This window comes from Aquarana catesbeiana, linkage group LG04 (genome assembly GCF_042186555.1).
Source record: "Aquarana catesbeiana isolate 2022-GZ linkage group LG04, ASM4218655v1, whole genome shotgun sequence".
Taxonomy (NCBI): Eukaryota; Metazoa; Chordata; class Amphibia; order Anura; family Ranidae; genus Aquarana; species Aquarana catesbeiana.
In genome coordinates this window covers 45,036,835-45,055,156 of record NC_133327.1, presented here as the reverse complement: position 1 = coordinate 45,055,156, position 18,322 = coordinate 45,036,835, and the positions used below count along the sequence as shown (strand labels likewise).

The 18,322-nt window shown below is 45.6% G+C and overlaps 1 pseudogene; it reads right to left on the bottom strand.

Moving 5' to 3' along the window:
- The window catches only part of LOC141139219 (squalene synthase-like), a 112,549-nt pseudogene that overhangs the window by 30,534 nt on the left and 63,693 nt on the right, over window positions 1-18,322 (bottom strand).

Genomic DNA, 18,322 nt, shown 5'->3' with positions numbered 1-18,322 from the left:
CGAGTCTGGAATTGATGATTGTTCCAACTATTGCTGGTTTGTCCTCTTCTGGCATGAATGGGATGAGTCTACGTAGCAGGCGGAGGAGATGATGATATCCGCTGTCTACTGATCCTATTTGTGCATCCATTGACATTTCTGAGTCAAAAATGACTCTGAGACTCTTGGCTTTGGTGCTTGGCGAGATGGTCTGTCCAAAGATGGTGGGAGGTGTCCATGGGGTCTTAGTTTTGGAATTTTGGTTTCTGTGTAGGAGAAGAAGCTCTGTTTTTGATCCGTTGAGTTTGAGAAAGCTAGTAGTCATCCAGTCGTGTATCAGAGTGAGGCATTTTTCTAGTTGCTGAAGGTGGTCTTTTTCTCCGGTGATGCGGAGGTAAAGTTGGGTATCATCAGCGTATGAGTGGAAGCAGAGGTCCGATTTTCTGATGATTTTGAGGAGTGGGCAGATGTAGATGTTGAAGAGCACTGGTGACAAGGGTGAACCTTGAGGGACTCCACAAGAGATTGCGCGGGTATCAGAGTAGAATTCTCCTAGTTTCACTGTCTGAGAGCGATTCCCTAAGAAGGATGCAAACCATTGTAGATCTGAACCTGTGACTCCTGCTACTTCTGTGAGGCGGATAAGTAGAGTATTGTGGTCCACTGTATCGAACGCTGCACTGAGGTCCAACAGTACCAGGAGACATGATTCTCCATCATCAGCTGCTTCGAGGGCGTCATCCCATATTTTGAGGAGTGCCGTTTCTGTTCCATGGCCTGGGCGGAAGCCTGATTGCAGAGGATCCAGGAGATTGTGTGTGTCCAGGTGGTGTTGTAGCTGTTGTACTACTGCTTTCTCCATAATCTTGGAGATGGTGTTGAGGCTTGTTATCGGTCTGCGATGGTTAGGGTCCTTAGGGTCGAGGTTGGGTTTCTTTAGGAGGGGTTTGATGATGCCATGTTTGAGGGCAGTTGGGACAGTCCTTTCTTTGAATGACTGGTTTATGAGGTGTGTTATAGTAGGAGCCAAGATGTCGGAGCATTCTTTCAGGAGTTTTGTGGGAATTATGTTGTTTGGTGATGTGCTGTCTCTGAGGCTTCTGATGATGTTTTTGGTGGTGTCAGTGGTGATTGGGATCAGCAAAAATTTCGTTGCTTGTGTGATGATCATATCAATTTTTTCTTTTTGCTTTAGTTGGATGAGGTTGGTTGTTTTTTTTCTGTTGAATTGTTTTCCGGATGTTGTTGATTTTGTCAATAAAAAAATCTGATAACTCATTGCAGAATTCTTGGGTTTCGTTTCCTGGGGGCTCTAGGCAGGTGGGGTTCATAGTCTTAGTGACTATTTTGAAGAGTTCCTGAGGGCGGTTTAAGGCTGTTGAGATGGTGTTTGAGAAGTGTTCCTTTTTTGCTTTGAAGATTGCTTTGTGATATTTATCCGTGAGTGTTTTGTAGTTTGTGTGGTTTTCCTTTGTGGAGTTTCTTCTCCAGGCTCTTTCAGCTCTTCTGCGTTCCTGCTTTAGTAAAGTAAGAGTGCCATTAAACCATCCAGAGTTTATTTTGCGGTTGTGTGTTCTACGTTTTGGAGCCACTGAGTCCGCTGTTTGTAGTAATGCCTTGTTTAAGGAGTTGAGTGTTTGTTCCGTTGAGTGGTTTAAGTTTAGCATTGCTATTTTGTTTGATAATGTGGTTTTGAAGAATTAGGAGTGTAGTTTCTTCTGAGATCTTGTCCAGCGTGTTGTATTTGCCTGTTTCCGTTTTTGGAGAGTGGTGTTGGTGGCGATTTCAAATTTGATAGCGTGGTGATCCGTCCATGGTAGCGGTAGGTTGTCGAATATGTTGACGTTCATATTTTGTTTGAAGATGAGGTCCAGAATGTGTCCTGAACCATGTATAGGAGCATTTATCAGTTGCTGAAGACCTAATTCTTTCAGTTGGTTAATGCAGGCGGTGGCGATAGGGTCTTGGGTGGAGTTTGCCCAGAGGTTGAAATCTCCAAGTGCCAAAAAGTTTTTGGCTTTCAGGGTGCGCGTTGACATGAATTCTGTGAGGGGTGTAAGGAGATTGGTCTTCGGTCCTGGTGGTCTGTAACATAGAAGTATGTGGAGAGTGTCTTGGGGTGTTGTGTGAAGATGTAGGGTGAGTGTCTCCATGAAAGGCACTGAATTCTGTACAGTTGGTTTGGTGAGCGCGAGGTGAGATTTGAAGATCACAGCTAGGCCTCCTCCTTTTTTTCCTGTTCTGTGCTCCGTTAGGAACCTGTAGTTCTCAGGTACAAATTTGGTTAGGATGGCGTTGCAGTCGGGTGTTAGCCAACTTTCCGTAATGAAGAGGCAATCTATGTTGTTTTGGGTGATGAAGTCGTGTACCTCCAGTCTGTGCTTGACTGCAGATCTGGTGTTGATCAGTGCGCATTCTAATTGTTGTGGTTGAATTGTTGTCTTCATATATTTGATGGTTGATTGTAGGTTGGTCCTTAGAAGTTGTTCTTTCTGTAGTATTTTATGAACAGAAGTTGTTAATGTTGAGGTGGTATTTCTTAGAGCTTGTGGAGAGCGTCTGCTGAGTACTTGAAGTTGCACATGGCGAAAAAATTGCTGATGGTAGGATGATTCGGTGACGATACTGAAATGGCGATGGTGAGGTTGTTTAGGAATTGGTGGTCCTGAAGGGTGCCGCTGCTTCTGTTGCAGAGAAGATGATGGTCTGAAGAATGCCGCTGCTTCAGGGTGGCGAAGATGATGGTGCGAATGGGACTGTGGTGGTGGAGGGGGGCCACGCGGGCCTACCGCTCTCCTGTTGATCCAGAGGAAGGCGAAAAACCCCTAGCTGAGCTAGCCAATTGCTACAGCAGAGGAAAAAATTCCTTCCTGACCCCCGGAGGCGATCGGACCGAGGTCCCTGGATCAACTGTGGAGGGGCCCCGTGAACTTACCTGACCTGGGTTGGTCGGTGATGAGAGAGAGGAGGGGGGATGTTGGGCCAAGAGCGGGCACTAGGGTTGACCTAGGCTAGTACTTACTGGTGTTGCGCCGCGTTTGGAAGGATCAAGATGAACGCCGGTGCAAGGCCTGAGCTGAGGATTATCCTGCTCTCAGTATCACCGCGTGCTCTGCGGTGAGGTCCGGTGTGTCGGAGGTGGTGCTGGGGTATGAATGGCACGCTGCCCACGTAGAGAGAGGGGTGAGCTGAGGAGGTGGGCCGGAGCTAGGCCACAGCCGCGGTCTGTCCCCCGAGTCTAGCGGCTAGGGACGAGGTGACTAGACAGCGGCTATGGCGGTGCATCGGTGGGTGGGGGCTGGTGGGTCCCTGTGGAGTACTGCTGTGGAGTCGGGAAGGGCTCCGGGCGGCCGGTAGGGAGCTACGGCGCAACTGGGAGTACCAAGATGGCCGCCGGCCTAGGCTCGAGCCATGGTGGGATCAATGCTGTGGAGGAGCACTGAAGGGTAGGGGTCTGGGAAGGGGTGAGGGGGACCGGGGTCCCGGTGGGTCCTTCTGTGGAGTGCGAGGAGCGCTCAGAGTAGCTGGGAGTGCTGCAGCCACGTCTGGGTGTCCCAAGATGGCCGCCGGACTAGGCCCGAGCCGCGGTCTATCCTGAGGTGAGGATCCCTGATGCGACAGCAATCGTGTCAGAGCTGGTGGCTATGGTAAGGAGAGGGGGGCTGCTGATCGGGTGGAGGCAGGGGTGAGCAGGGGAGGAAGGCAATTAAGATATATGGATCTTAATTTGACACCTTTACTGGAGTCATTTTCAAAACGATGTACGGAATGGAAGTCACTCCCCCTGACCCCTGTAGGTAGGATCAATCTGATAAAGATGATTTATCTCCCCAAATTTGTATATTTTTTCAGAAATAGTCCAATCCAGATCCCGGCCTCATTTTTTAAAAAACTGCAATCAATAGTCATTTCCTTTATTTGGCTTGGTAAGGTGCCTAGATTAGCTTTGAAAACATTGGAGCTATCGGTGGGGCAGGGAGGGTTGGCCCTTCCTAACTTCCAACAATACTATTGGGCGGCCATCTTAGTGACAGTTCGCTGGTGGTTCTCACAACCTAGGGAAAATCCGGCGGTAACCCTGGAGGCAGCGCTTCTCGGGTCCTATGCTACATTTAGTAACCTAGTATACCACGGAGTCAAGGCCCATCCGGGAGTGACTACATTGATGCGTACAACAGTTATGGTATGGCACAGAGCTAGGGTGGTCTACCGATCCCCTGATGCCTTCTCCCCTCACACACCGCTGTAGGGCAATCCTAACCTCCCTCACATGCGGAGTATACCTGACCCGCATGTCTGGGCGATAAGAGGTGTGGTAAAACTGCGGCATTTGGTAACGGGATGTAGGATGCATACTTTTTCAGAACTTAGGGCAACACATAACCTCCCCCAATGGATGTACTTCAGGTATCTACAGGTGAGACATGCCTTTCAGCATCAATTCCCCAATGGCGTCGCTCTGGAATCAGACCCTGCTAAATTAACTAAAATCTTCACTAAATGGAAACAGGATATTCCTATTCTTACGGAGGAGGTCTGGGAGGAGTGTTTCTCCTCATATGTGTCAAATATGATCTTGGCTAGGGATCGTTTTGTTCAATTGAAGACTCTGCATCGGGTATATTATACTCCGGGTGGGCTGGCAGCCATCTACCCAGACAGGTCCTCCTCCTGCCCTAGGTGTGGGGACCCAGAGTCTTCTTTCCTGCATATGATATGGTCATGCCCCCATCTGCAGGGATTTTGGAACCAAGTTTTAGATGATATAAACCAGACAGTAGGAACTTCACTCCCTTTGACCCCAGAGATTATGTTACTAAATATACTTACCGACCCCACAGTGCGCAAATATGTCAAATTGTTTATAGTATACTCTACCTTCTATGCTCGTAGGGAAATTCTGCTGCGTTGGAAGAGCACCACCCACCGCCACAGACTGGAGAAATACCTTGAACACGGTTTTACCCTTGTATAAAATAACATACATCAACAGGAACTGCCAAAATAAGTTCGATAAAATCTGGTCCTCCTGGATAGTTTCATGGGGATCCTTGCAATTGGATGTACCTCCGCCTGATCCGGGCGAGGATCCTTAATGGATCCGGACCGGGCTGGGCGGACAGAGGACTGTGAGATGGTAAGACACGCCCCCCCTTCTCTCCTGCCCGTCCCTCCCTCCCTTCTCTCCTTCTGTAACCCTCTGTTCTCTTCTCCCCTCCTGCTCCTGCTCCCCCCTCTCTCCCCCCCTTTTTAATTTCCTGGTAGCATCCTATCCGCTCTTTCTACCCATTACTTCCTTCTCTTGCCCCCCCTCTTTCCCCCCTTAATGTACTCAAGACTCACAGGTCCAGATGAGAATACTCTCCTATTGGTATACTTAATTCAAATGAGATATACTTACAGGATAAATAATGTACAGATGTATGTTTGTAAGGCATTACACTTTTACTTGTACTTCTTCAATATTAAGTAAAATGTTGTAAACTGACATGTGAATACGGATCTTAACCACTTGACGACCGCCTCACGCCGATTTACGTCGGCAAGGTGGCACGGACAGGCAAAATCACGTATATATACGTGATTTGCCTTCCGCGGGTGGGGGGTCCAATCGGACCCCCCCCCCGGTGCCCGAGGCGGTCGTCTTTTGTCCAGCGGCGATCAGAGGTGAGGGGGAGACCATCCGTTCGTGGCCCCCCCCTCGCGATCGCCGCCGGCCAATCAGATCACTTCCTTTGCTGCTGTATGCTAAACAGCAGCAAAGGAAATGATGTCATCTCTCCTCGGCTCGGTATTTAGTTGCAGCGCAGAGGAGAGAAGACTTCACTGTGAGTGCACCAACACTACACAACACAGTAGAACATGCCAGGCACACAAAACACCCCGATCCCCCCCCCGATCGCCCCCCGATCCCCCCCCAATCACAACCCCCCCTCCCTGTCACAAACTGACACCAGCAGTTTTTTTTTTTTTTCTGATTACTGCATTGGTGTCAGTTTGTGACAGTTACAGTGTTGGGACAGTGAATATTAGCCCCCTTTAGGTCTAGGATACCCCCCTAACCCCCCTAATAAAGTTTTAACCCCTTGATCACCCCCCGTCACCAGTGTCGCTAAGCGATCATTTTTCTGATCGCTGTATTAGTGTCGCTGGTGATGCTAGTTAGGGACCTAAATATTTAGGTTCGCCGTCAGCGTTTTATAGCGACAGGGACCCCCATATACTACCGAATAAATGTTTTAACCCCTTGATGGCCCCCTAGTTAACCCTTTCACCACTGATCACCGTATAAGTGTTACGGGTGACGCTGGTTAGTTTGTTTATTTTTTTAGTGTCAGGGCACCCGCCGTTTATTACCGAATAAAGGTTTAGCCCCCTGATCGCCCGGCGTTGATATGCGTCGCCCCAGGCAGCATCAGATTAGCTTGCTGATATGGTACACAGATGATACGCCCCTTTCTGTGTGCCAAACACTGCGCTTATGGGGTGAGCCCCTCCCTCTGAGCAGCTGCTTAAAATCAAAAACTCATGTGATATAAAATAAATGATACACTATATAATCGCCCTCACCAATAGTGTGATCAAGTAGCAGCGCTGAATACCTAAAACATACCCTAATTCAAAAAAATGTATATACAGTGATTGCTCAATGTGATAACTAAAAGTGATAATATTATGTGTCCATAATAAAGAACCAAACAGTGTTTCTAATGAACACTCCTCATGCAATTAATTGGTGTATAACAGCAAAAAATCAAATAAATCAATAAAAAAGTCCAAACATAAATAGTGACATAGTAAAGTAATAGTGACAATATCAAAATTATAATCTTCAATGATGATATCTTCCACCACACCGCTGTGAATGTGATTCCACTCCCCTTCAGCGAGCAAACTCACCAGCTTTTTTTTGCCTTACACTCTCGTGTTTGGCTTGTAGGCTTTTCCCACACAGTGGGGGTAAAGTGATCACCTCCAATCAATATCCGTATGGTAAACCGCAGTATATAAGCAAATGCTCTCTCCACATGAAAGAAAGGAAAAGCGAACCAATAGTGCAGTAACGCAACACACTTTAATAAAAGTAACACTCTCCTTCACCATACAACTCACATTTTCCAATTTTCAATAACGCAAAACAGCACAGCAAAAACTTGGTTATCACCAACAGCACTTCAAACGGTAACCTGGACGTATGGTGGTCACGGCGGACCCAGGTGCTCGGTGAACGTGAACACTCTCACCCGTCCCTTAGAGCCCTCCGTAGCCACTTCCCCGCTCACTCGTATGGCGCCGCCTGTCACAGCGTCCTACGTCAAGCTTCCTCGATTGCCGTATAGCCACGCCCCGACATGTTTCGTCACACCGGAGTGTAAGGCAAAAAAAAGCTGGTGAGTTTGCTCGCTGAAGGGGAGTGGAATCACATTCACAGCGGTGTGGTGGAAGATATCATCATTGAAGATTATAATTTTGATATTGTCACTATTACTTTACTATGTCACTATTTATGTTTGGACTTTTTTATTGATTTATTTGATTTTTTGCTGTTATACACCAATTAATTGCATGAGGAGTGTTCATTAGAAACACTGTTTGGTTCTTTATTATGGACACATAATATTATCACTTTTAGTTATCACATTGAGCAATCACTGTATATACATTTTTTTGAATTAGGGTATGTTTTAGGTATTCAGCGCTGCTACTTGATCACACTATTGGTGAGGGCGATTATATAGTATAGCATCAGATTAGCGCCAGTACCGCTAACACCCACGCACGCAGCATACGCCTCCCTTAGTGGTATAGTATCTGATCGGATCAATATCTGATCCGATCAGATCTATACTATCGTCCCCAGCAGTTTAGGGTTCCCAAAAACACAGTGTTAGCGGGATCAGCCCAGATACCTGCTAGCACCTGCGTTTTGCCCCTCCGCCCGGCCCACCCAAGTGCAGTATCGATCGATCACTGTCACTTACAAAACACTAAACGCATAACTTCAGCGTTCGCAGAGTAAGGCCTGATCCCTGCGATCGCTAAAATTTTTTTGGTAGCATTTTGGTGAACTGGCAAGCACCATCTCCAGGCAGCGTCAGGTTAGTGCCAGTAGCGCTAACACCCACGCACGCACCGTACACCTCCCTTAGTGGTATAGTATCTGATCGGATCAATATCTGATCCGATCAGATCTATACTAGCGTCCCCAGCAGTTTAGGGTTCCCAAAAACGCAGTGTTAGCGGGATCAGCCCAGATACCTGCTAGCACCTGCGTTTTGCCCCTCCGCCTGGCCCAGCTCAGCCCACCCAAGTGCAGTATCGATCGATCAATGTCACTTACAAAACACTAAACGCATAACTGCAGCGTTCGCAGAGTCAGGCCTGATCCCTGCGATCGCTAACAGTTTTTTTGGTAGTATTTTGGTGAACTGGCAAGCACCAGCCCCAAGCAGCGTCAGATTAGCGCCAGTACCGCTAACACCCACGCACGCACCGTACACCTCCCTTAGTGGTATGGTATCTGAACAGATCAATATCTGATCCGATCAGATCTATACTAGCGTCCCCAGCAGTTTAGGGTTCCCAAAAACGCAGTGTTAGCGGGATCAGCCCAGATACCTGCTAGCACCTGCGTTTTGCCCCTCCGCCTGGCCCAGCTCAGCCCACCCAAGTGCAGTATCGATCGATCAATGTCACTTACAAAACACTAAACGCATAACTGCAGTGTTCGCAGAGTCAGGCCTGATCCTTGCGATCGCTAACAGTTTTTTTGGTAGCTTTTTATTGAACTGGCAAGCGCCAGCGGCCTAGTACACCCTGGTCGTAGTCAAACCAGCACTGCAGTAACACTTGGTGACGTGGCGAGTCCCATAAGTGCAGTTCAAGCTGGTGAGGTGGCAAGCACAAGTAGTGTCCCGCTGCCACCAAAAAGACAAACACAGGCCCGTCGTGCCCATAATGCCCTTCCTGCTGCATTCGCCAATCCTAATTGGGAACCCACCACTTCTGCAGCACCCGTACTTCCCCCATTCACATCCCCAACAAAATGCAGTCGGCTGCATGAGAGGCATTTTCTTTATGTCCTCCCGAGTACCCCTACCCAACGAACCCCCCCAAAAAAGATGTTGTGTCTGCAGCAAGTGCGGATATAGGTGTGACACCCGCTATTATTGTCCCTCCTGTCCTGACAATCCTGGTCTTTGCATTGGTGAATGTTTTGAACGCTACCATTCATTAGTTGAGTATTAGCGTAGGGTACAGCATTGCACAGACTAGGCACACTTTCACAGGGTCTCCCAAGATGCCATCGCATTTTGAGAGACCCGAACCTGGAACCGATTACAGTTATAAAAGTTAGTTACAAAAAAAAGTGTAAAAAAAAAAAAATATATATATAAAATAAAAAAAAATAGTTGTCGTTTTTTTGTTCTCTCTCTCTCTTTTCTCTCTCTCTTGTTCTGCTCTTTTTTACTGTATTCTATTCTGCAATGTTTTATTGTTATTATGTTTTATCATGTTTGCTTTTACCGTTTACTGTGCTTTATTGTTAACCATTTTTTTGTCTTCAGGTACGCCATTCACGACTTTGAATGGTTATACCAGAATGATGCCTGCAGGTTTAGGTATCATCTTGGTATCATTCTTTTCAGCCAGCGGTCGGCTTTCATGTAAAAGCAATCCTAGTGGCTAATTAGCCTCTAGACTGCTTTTACAAGCCGTGGGAGGGAATGCCCCCCCCCCACCGTCTTCCGTGTTTTTCTCTGGCTCTCCTGTCTCAACAGGGAACCTGAGAATGCAGCCGGTGATTCAGCCAGCTGACCATAGAGCTGATCAGAGACCAGAGTGGCTCCAAACATCTCTATGGCCTAAGAAACCGGAAGCTACGAGCATTTCATGACTTAGATTTCGCCCGATGTAAACAGCGCCATTGGGAAATTGGGGAAGCATTTTATCACACCGATCTTGGTGTCATCAGATGCTTTGAGGGCAGAGGAGAGATCTAGGGTCTAATAGACCCCAATTTTTTCAAAAAAGAGTACCTGTCACTACCTATTGCTATCATAGGGGATATTTACATTCCCCGAGATAACAATAAAAATGATTAAAAAAAAAAAAATGAAAGGAACAGTTTAAAAATAAGATAAAAAAGCAAAAAAATAATAAAGAAAAAAAAAAAAAAAAAAAAAAAAGCACCCCTGTCGCCCCCTGCTCTCGCGCTAAGGCGAACGCAAGCGGCGGTCTGTCGTCAAATGTAAACAGCAATTGCACCATGCATGTGAGGTATCGCCGCGAAGGTCAGATCGAGGGCAGTAATTTTTGCAGTAGACCTCCTCTGTAAATCTAAAGTGGTAACCTGTAAAGGCTTTTAAAGGCTTTTAAAAATGTATTTATTTTGTTGCCACTGCACGTTTGTGCGCAATTTTAAAGCATGTCATGTTTGGTATCCATGTACTCGGCCTAAGATCATCTTTTTTATTTCATCAAACATTTGGGCAATATAGTGTGTTTTAGTGCATTAAAATTTAAAAAAGTGTGTTTTTTCCCCAAAAAATGCGTTTGAAAAATCGCTGCACAAATACTGTGTGAAAAAAAAAAATGAAACACCCACCATTTTAATCTGTAGGGCATTTGCTTTAAAAAAATATATAATGTTTGGGGGTTCAAAGTAATTTTTTTGCAAAAAAAAATAACTTTTTCATGTAAACAAAAAGTGTCAGAAAGGGCTTTGTCTTCAAGTGGTTAGAAGAGTGAGTGATGTGTGACATAAGCTTCTAAATGTTGTGCATAAAATGCCAGGACAGTTCAAAACCCCCCCAAATGACCCCATTTTGGAAAGTAGACACCCCAAGCTATTTGCTGAGAGGCATGTCGAGTCCATGGAATATTTTATATTGCGACACAAGTTGCGGGAAAGAGACAAATTTTTTTTTTGCACAAAGTTGTCACTAAATGATATATTGCTCAAACATGCCATGGGAATATGTGAAATTACACCCCAAAATACATTCTGCTGCTTCTCCTGAGTACGGGGATACCACATGTGTGAGACTTTTTGGGAGCCTAGCCGCGTACGGGACCCCGAAAACCAAGCACCGCCTTCAGGCTTTCTAAGGGTGTGAATTTTTGATTTCACTCTTCACTGCCTATCACAGTTTCGGAGGCCATGGAAAGCCCAGGTGGCACAAAACCCTCCCCAAATGACCCCATTTTGGAAAGTAGACACCCCAAGCTATTTGCTGAGAGGTATAGTGAGTATTTTGCAGACCTCACTTTTTGTCACAAAGTTTTGAAAATTGAAAAAAGAAAAAAAAAAAAGTTTTTTCTTGTCTTTCTTCATTTTCAAAAACAAATGAGAGCTGCAAAATACTCACCATGCCTCTCAGCAAATAGCTTGGGGTGTCTACTTTCCAAAATGGGGTCATTTGGGGGGGTTTTGTGCCACCTGGGCATTCCATGGCCTCCGAAACTGTGATAGGCAGTGAAGAGTGAAATCAAAAATTTTCACCCTTAGAAATCCTGAAGGCGGTGCTTGGTTTTCGGGGCCCCGTACGCGGCTAGGCTCCCAAAAAGTCCCACACATGTGGTATCCCCATACTCAGGAGAAGCAGCTAAATGTATTTTGGGGTGCAATTCCACATATGCCCATGGCCTGTGTGAGCAATATATCATTTAGTGACAACTTTGTGCAAAAAAAAAAAAAAAAAAAAAGTGTCACTTTCCCGCAACTTGTGTCAAAATATAAAATATTCCATGGACTCAATATGCCTCTCAGCAAATAGCTTGGGGTGTCTACTTTCCAAAATGGGGTCATTTGGGGGGGTTTTGTGCCACCTGGGCATTCCATGGCCTCCGAAACTGTGATAGGCAGTGAAGAGTGAAATCAAAAATTTACACCCTTAGAAATCCTGAAGGCGGTGCTTGGTTTTCGGGGCCCCGTACGCGGCTAAGCTCCCAAAAAGTCCCACACATGTGGTATCCCCATACTCAGGAGTAGCAGCTGAATGTATTTTGGGGTGTAATTCCACATAGGCCCATGGCCTGTGTGAGCAATATATCATTTAGTGACAACTTTTTGTAAATATTTTTTTTTTTTTTTTGTCATTATTCAATCACTTGGGACAAAAAAAATAAATATTCAATGGGTTCAACATGCCTCTCAGCAATTTCCTTGGGGTGTCTACTTTCCAAAATGGGGTCATTTGGGGGGGTTTTGTACTGCCCTGCCATTTTAGCACCTCAAGAAATGACATAGGCAGTCATAAACTAAAAGCTGTGTAAATTACAGAAAATGTACCCTAGTTTGTAGACGCTATAACTTTTGCGCAAACCAATAAATATATGCTTATTGACATTTTTTTTACCAAAGACATGTGGCCGAATACATTTTGGCCTAAATGTATGACTAAAATTTAGTTTATTGGATTTTTTTTATAACAAAAAGTAGAAAATATCATTTTTTTTCAAAATTTTCGGTCTTTTTCCGTTTATAGCGCAAAAAATAAAAACTGCAGAGGTGATCAAATACCATCAAAAGAAAGCTCTATTTGTGGGAAGAAAAGGACGCAAATTTCGTTTGGGTACAGCATTGCATGACCGCGCAATTAGCAGTTAAAGCGACGCAGTGCCAAATTGGAAAAAGACCTCTGGTCCTTAGGCAGCATATTGGTCCGGGGCTCAAGTGGTTAAATAAAATTTACCTTTGTTAAAAAAAAAAAAAAAATGACACTGTCTCTCTGTCTATCTATCTCTCTCTCAATGCCGGAACACACTACACAGGGCTACCGTGCAGGCGGCCTTATATAGTGTGGGGCGTGTACTAAACCGTCCAGGGCCATAATTGGCCAAAGCCACCCTGGCTGTTGAGTTGAGTTGTGTTTCTACCAAACAGTTCTACTTTGGTTTCATCTGACCATATGACATTCTCCCAATCCTCTTCTGGAGCATCCAAATGCTCTCTAGCAAACCTCAGACGGGCCCGGACATGTACTGGCTTAAGCAGGGGGACACATCTGGCACTGCAGGATCTGAGTCCCTGGCGGCTTAGTGTGTTACTGATGGTAGCCTTTGTTACGTTGGTCCCAGCTCTCTGCAGGTCATTTACTAGGTCCCCCCGTGTGGTTCTGGGATTTTTGCTCACCGTTCTTGTGATCATTTTGACCCCACGGGGTGAGAACTTGCATGGAGCCCCAGATCGAGGGAGATTATCAGTGGTCTTGTATGTCTTGGATTTTCTAATTATTGTTCCCACAGTTGATTTCTTCACACCAAGCTGCTTGCCTATTGCAGATTCAGTTTTCCCAGCCTGGTGCAGGACTACAATTTTGTTTCTGGTGTCCTTCGACAGCTCTTCACCATAATTGAGTTTGGAGTGTGATTGTTTGAGGTTGTGGACAGGTGTCTTTTATACTGATAACAAGTTCAAACAGGTGCCATTAATACAGGTAACAAGTGGAGGACAGAGGAGCCTCTTAAAGAAGATACAGGTCTGTGAGAGCCAGAAATCTTGCTTGTTTGTAGGTGACCAAATACTTATTTTCCACCATAATTTGCAAATAAATTCTTTAAAAAATCAGACAATTTGATTGTCTGGATTTGTTTTCACATTTTGTCTCTCATAGTTGAGGTATACCTATGATGACAATTACAGGCCTCTCTCATCTTTTTAAGTGGGAGAACTTGCACAATTGGTGGCTGACTAAATACTTTTTTGCCCCACTGTACCTAAGGTAGAGGGTGCTACAAGAGTAAAGGGGGCTGAATACAAATGCATGCCACACTTTTCACATATTTATTTGTAAAAAATATTGAAAACCATTTATCATTTTCCTTCCACTTCACAATTATGTGCCACTTTGTGTTGGTCTATCACATACAATCCCAATAAAATACATTTACATTTTTGGTTGTAACATGAAAAATACTTTTTCAAGACACTGTAACACATGTCCACCCAGACAGTCGTCCAGGTGGCACAGAACCCCGATCACCTGACTCCACCCAAATAAATAGGCTCTCCCAGCAGGCCAAGGGACTAAAGAAACCCCTGCCAATTGGCTGAGACACCCCATCCATTCATAATCTGACCTTGCTATGCCTTTGTCAATCTAATGCCACCAGCAACAGTGCCACCCAGTCACAGAAGAGAAAAGGTGGAGCAACTCCAGAATTAGAGAGAGATCAGTGGATCTTCTAAAAATTAACCAGAACATTTACTATCTAGGAAACTAAATTTGTGAGCAACCCTGCCTAAACATCAGGGTGCTACATGTATATCGGCAGGATCACTTTAGTGATGAATCTTTAAGAGTACCAGCTTTAAAGAGTTAAAATTCAAATTGAAGTACATCTGTAAAAAGAGAACAGATATTCACCTCTCCAGCGTTAGGCATTTGCAGCTGAGGAGAAGTGGGAAGAAAGGCAGGGTGGAAATAAACTCTGAATATTTTTCCGACTGAGTTCCGACGGAATTCCGCTGAAACTGTCTTGCGTACACATGAGCACACCAAAGTCCGATCGTCAAGTACGCGGTGACGTACAACATGTATGATGCGACTAGAAAAAGGGAGTTCAATAGCCAATAGCTTCTGTCTCGTACTTGCTTCAGAGCATGCATCGTTTTTGGTTCGTCGGAACAGCATACAGACGAGTGGTTTTCCCCATAGAAATTGGTTCCGTCGGAAATATTTAGAACACGTTCTATTTCTAGGTCCGTCAGAATTTTCGAAAAGAAAAGTCCGATGAGGCATACACACGATCGGAATATACGATGAAAAGCTTCCGTCTGACTTTTTCTGTCGGAAATTCCGATTGTGTGTACGCGGCATTAGTCTTGTATAAACACCAAGTGCAGCATAAATACATTGCTAATTTCTAGAGCCCATGATGTGCTGAAGCTTTGTACAGCCGCCCATAGACAGGACATTACATCTGTGTGCTTGCGCTACTTTAAAGGCACAGCTGGGAAAAGCCACCTTCACCCATTCATGGGTGTCTGTATGCAACTCCAGGACATCCTGGGCTCCAGAAATACGGAGCGTGTTTTCGATGAACAAATTAATGTACCGATGTGCATGAAGCCTAAGCCTACTTACCATTATTTATATGTAGCACCCTCTAGTGCTAGAAGTGTTAATAGGTTTTGTTTAGTACAGGTAAAGTTATGCAGGCTTGGCTGGTAGCCAAGCCTGTCTGTTTTTTTCCTGGGTTGGGCAGAGATCCAGGGAGGGCTGGATGACTCACAGGCAGCATCACTGAGACCTCCCCCTATTTCTAGAATGTGCTGGAACCTTATAGAAAGATGGGAGGGGAAGTAAGGTGAAGCTGCCTGTAGTATTCCTGAGGGGCCCTGACCAATCCCAAAATTGGGTTGGCAGGGGACAGGCCCCCTCAAATACTCTGGGTCAGCACAGCTGGGGAGGAGAGTTTGGGTGGAAGCTGGAGATGGAGTGTTATCGTGGGCTTTGAGGAAGTTCCCCAGTCTGGGGGGTGGGGGTGACCTTGGGCCTGGGCTCATGTGTGGACAGGACCCTTTCAGAACCCACAGATGTGTCCTGGTCAGGAGGCACTGGAAGCAAGGAGGACAGCAGGAGAACACTGCAGGGCAAGTCTCCAGTTGAACAGGAACAGCCAAGAGGGCTGGTGAGTGACACACAGTCAGGAGGACTGGGAGGCACGCCTGAGAGGACTGGGACGGAGCAGTCTGGGATGGGAGCAGAACCAGTCAGGAGAACTGTGGTTGCACGGGCAGTGGAAAGGGGCAGCTGAAGCCAGGAGGGCTGGCATTGCCTGAAGAGGTGGTACTGGGAGCAGTAGCCAAATGTAGAACAGCTAGCACTCAGGACTACCATATTTTTGCTACACTATAGGGGTCCGTAGTCCCTACCTACAAAGGACATTTGCTTTGGGCCTGAGAGAGTCAGTTTCAGGTCCTCATGTCAGTGCTAGCTGGTCCTGGGAGTGATAGTTTGCAAGCAATTGTATGTGCTGGAGGTGAAAGAGAAGAGGTTGTATATACCAGAGTGTATATAATTCAGTCCCTATGTCTATTTTTTCAATCAAGTGGGCATCCAATATGTACCCCACCCAAATTCCCCTAAGAAAACAAAAAAAAAAACAAAGTGCAAGGACTTCTTCTTAACTTGGTGTGTTTGGAAATTCGTGTGACTGGCTGTGCAGGGTGGGTGATGAACCACATTCCCCTACAGGGGTAGTGTTACATAGAAAAAAACACACATTTTACATGCATACCTTTTTTCCATCTTTGGTTGGGTCACATGATGGAAAGGCTCCTCTTTCTTCACGTCTTCCTCCAGGGATGGGCAGGTCCTAAATACTGCAAAGAACAATGTCATGCAACCACCTGCACACTGTTCTCCGCAGTAGTATGTGTAAGTCGAGATCACAAGAGGGTAGATCCACCTCCTGGGTCACAGGAAATGGGTTGAATGATGCTGTTTATCAACTGAGAAGAAGACCAGCACTGATTGGCAGAGTCTGCAGGGTGACCATTGCAGGTTTCGATTTTAATCTTTGCACAGCATTTTTTTTTTTTTTTTTTTTTTAAGGATGCAGTTGGCTGAAGAAAATCCATTATGATTCACCACAAAAGTGCTTAGACTACCATCCACTATCTAATATGTTCACTTACCATCTGGACTGCGCAGAATTTGAGCACACTTTGGTTTCTCAGTTGGGACAGGTACATCAAGACATCAGGCACATGTTGCAGGGCATTGGTGATAAGCTCATTCAGACACTGCACGGCTGGCACACTATTTTCCGGTTTGGTAAAGTCAGACAAGTTCTTCCCATATTTACTCCACACCTGGTAGAGGTAGAGCGACAGACATCAGATACTGATCTTAGGTCTTAAACCTATTCCACCACCAGAACTAGTACTGCATCTAGGAGATGGGCAAGAGCCACCTCCAGTATTGTATGTGACAGGTAAAACCACATACAATACATCTCTGCCATAGATACACATTTCCCCATGTACAATCTCTTTAAAAACACTGCAAGTACAGAAAAATCTCCTCTGATCTACCAGAAATCTAGTGAGCTCCTAACGTCTCATTTGAGCGGATAACACAGTGACATAAAAATCCCACGCTTCATACCATCTCCATAATTCGTACTATAATGGTTTTATCTAACAGTACATAAAAAGTGTTTACCTTACTGTCAAAGAACATACAAATTCAACACCAAACACGTCTACTTTATAAGGTCCAGAAGGCCAATAAGACATTGGAGCTAAGAAATATGCATAAGATCTATACTATATTACCTAAAATATTGGGACCTTGGGAACTTTAATGGCATGCCAGTCTTAGTCTGTAAGGTTCAATATTGAGTTGGCCCACCCTTTGCAGCTATAACAGCTTCAACTCTTCTGGAAAGGCCGTCCACAAGGTTTAGTGTGTCTATGGGAATGTTTGACCATTCTTCCAGAAGCGCATTTGTGAGGTCAGGCACTGATGTTGGACGAGAAGGCCTGGCTCACAGTCTCCGCTCTAATTCATTCCAAAGGTGTTCTAATGGGTTGAGGTCAGGACTCTGTGCAGGTCAGTCATGTTCTTCCACCCCAAACTCGCTCATCCATGTCTTTATGGACCTTGCTTTGTGCAATGGTGCGCTGTCATGTTGGAACAGGAAGGGGCCATCCCCAAACTGTTCCCACAAAGTTGAGAGCATGAAATTGTCCAAAATGTCTTGGTATGCTAAAGGCTTAAGAGTTCCCTTACTGGAACTAAGGGGCCAAGCCCAGCCCCAAACCATAATCCCCCTCCACTAAATGATTTGGACCAGTGCACAAAGCAAGGTTTGGGGTGGAGGAACTTGACTGGCCTGCACAGAGTCCTGACCTCAACCTGATAGAACACCTTTGGGATGAATTAGAGCAGAGACTGTGAGCCAGGCCTTGTCCACATCAGTGCCTGACCTCACAAATGCGCTTTTGAAAAAATGGTCAAACATTCTCATAGACACACTCCTAAACATTGTGGACAGCCTTCCAGGGGCGCCCTGTCCATTAAGGGCACACAGGCACCGCCCCCTCCATCACGCCACCCCCATCTATGACTAATGGATAGATTCATGCATTACCGCCGATGCCACCCCTTATTCAGACGTCCAGCCCCTTTTCGGACGCCAGGCGCCTGAATTACAGCGGCGTTTTTTTTAAGCACCCGATTAGAGCCATAGACTCTAATAGGCTTCAAAAAAGGTGGAGTCAGAGCGCAGAGCATTGCGCTCTGAGTCAACCCAGATGTGTTAGAAAAGCAAATAAATATTTGCTTTTCTAACACTGAACCGCCTCTCCACCAATCAGGAATCGTGG